General features: G+C 33.3%; 1 pseudogene; it reads right to left on the bottom strand.

Annotated features, from left to right (window-relative positions):
- Positions 1–1,268: 1,268 nt before the first annotated feature.
- On the bottom strand, positions 1,269–1,664 carry LOC145108298 (signal peptidase complex subunit 1 pseudogene; annotated as a pseudogene).
- Between the last annotated feature and the right edge of the window lie 538 nt (positions 1,665–2,202).

Genomic DNA, 2,202 nt, shown 5'->3' with positions numbered 1-2,202 from the left:
TGTTTTCATATACATAAAAGTTACATCTAATATTTTCTGGTTCACAAAAAGACCTTGATTTCAAAATCCTTTTTTAGTTTCTGTAAAACAAACACAATAATAACATTTATAATATGCTACATGCTTAATGAATAAAACCATTTATATAAACTTGAAGTATAACTATCCAAAATCATTTTATTTCATCGTATCTCCATCACTAAGATTACTACTATAACTCTTTCTCATTTTTGTGGTATCTTTGCACCGACATTATCAATATAACTCTATCTCATTCCCTTGGTATCTCTAATACCGAGATTACCATTGTAACTCCTTCTTTTTCCCGGGGTATCTCCACACCGATATTACCACCATAACTCTTTCTCATTCATGTGGTATCTCTTACACCAAGATTACCACTATAACTCTTTCTCATTCCCTTGCTATCTCTATACTGAGATTACCACTATAAGTCTTTCTGTATATAACAATACGATAATATAATAGCAATAATTCAAGTTCATAAGTAAAATAAGTTTTACTCACCTTATGACTTGTTGATTTTCTGATGTTCCTATGCCTAAACCTTTTTCTTCAGATCTAACACCCGAAGTCGTTACAAAAATCCATTGATTTATACATAATTATATTCTCTACATATACCATTCTCATTTATAACAAATTGTTCATTTCATCTCAAAATAATTATTCCATCATTCGAGCATGTGAATTCATGTTCATTTCATCAATTAATTGTTATTGAGCTCTATTCATAAAGCTATATACTCCATAAATCAATTTATTATTTTTCGTAGATCCTAAATATAGCAATCAAATTTCAATCAATGATATTGAATGTAATAATCACACAATACCATTCTTTCTATATTCATACATACTTGAATTACCATCATACATATAAACCCTAACTATTCAAAAAAATTCACAATTAGGGTTCATTAGGATAAATCCCCAATTCAAAGATTAAGGTCCCGTTTGATAGTTCCTGACTGAGAAAGAGCTGACTGGGAAATGTATGTCTGGGTAAGAAATCCTGAATGAGTAAGAAACCATGCTGTTTGATTGTACATCTGACTTAATGTTCCGACTGACGAAAAATGACCATTTTACCCTTCTACTCTATACAAAAATGGATGAAGTTGTTGAAAAATTATAAAAATGCACTAAAGATAATCAAATTCAATTGCTCTACTCATTTAAAATATTTTTCTTCAATCTTCTTGCCTTATATCATTTATCAAGATAAACATTAAAAACAGAATAAATTCCGAAAAAACACAATTCTCATTTCAATATGACCCAATTATGATATAATAGCCATAGCCTATTTCTTGTTGGGTTTCTTCTTTGAAACCGAAGTCACAGCCACCTGTGGTTTTGGATGCTTTTCAGCTTCACTTGGTTCTAACCACTTGAGAGGATGTTTGTTAAAAAAGGGCCAATTAGGAATTGTAATCAAAGTTGTCAAAATCACCCCCCCATCATACACTATCAACATCAGTTGAAATGAACCCACAACATAACCTGTTATAAATGTTGCAACTGCAAATACCACCGGCAATATCTGCATCAATTGCTCTGCTACCTTCTGTCCTTGCCAATCCATCTATTTACCCGAGGGTATTATCGGAATTAAAAAATATATAAGGTGTAATCGGAGTCAATCAACTACCTTCAACAGTAAATAGATGGATTTAGGGCAAGGAGTAAGCAATTGCTTTGCTACCTTCAACAATAAATTCATTTTTATCAGTTTTGTACATGTAATTGAAATCAGAGTCAATCAGCTACAAAGGAGTAAGCAAAAGAACATTCATAAGGTGAAATCGAACACAGTGACCATTTAGGGCAAGGAGCTTTGATCGGCTGGAGAAGAAAAGAACAGCAGAAGCATACCTGATAGACGAGGAAGGAGCTTCAACCGGCAATTGGAAGAGGAAGAAATAGGTCGATGTTGCTTGCTGGAGAAGAGGAATCGCTGAAAGGGGAGAAGAAAGGGAACCGATGGAAACTTTTCTCCTCTTCTCAGTCAGCTGATTTCGAACTTCTTTCTCAATCAGCTATAGATTTCTGAATCAGACACGCATAAAGTGTTTATCAAACACAAATAGCTGAGCGAGTCAGCCAAAATGGTCTGAGCCAACTCAGTCAGACCAATATCAAGCACAATCTAAGTCATGATAATAATTTCATATGCAC

The sequence above is a fragment of the Lactuca virosa genome, chromosome 1 (assembly GCF_052849685.1).
Source record: "Lactuca virosa cultivar CGN04683 chromosome 1, Lactuca_virosa_CGN04683_v6, whole genome shotgun sequence".
Lineage (NCBI taxonomy): Eukaryota > Viridiplantae > Streptophyta > Magnoliopsida > Asterales > Asteraceae > Lactuca > Lactuca virosa.
This window is presented reverse-complemented; position numbering and strand designations above follow the sequence as displayed.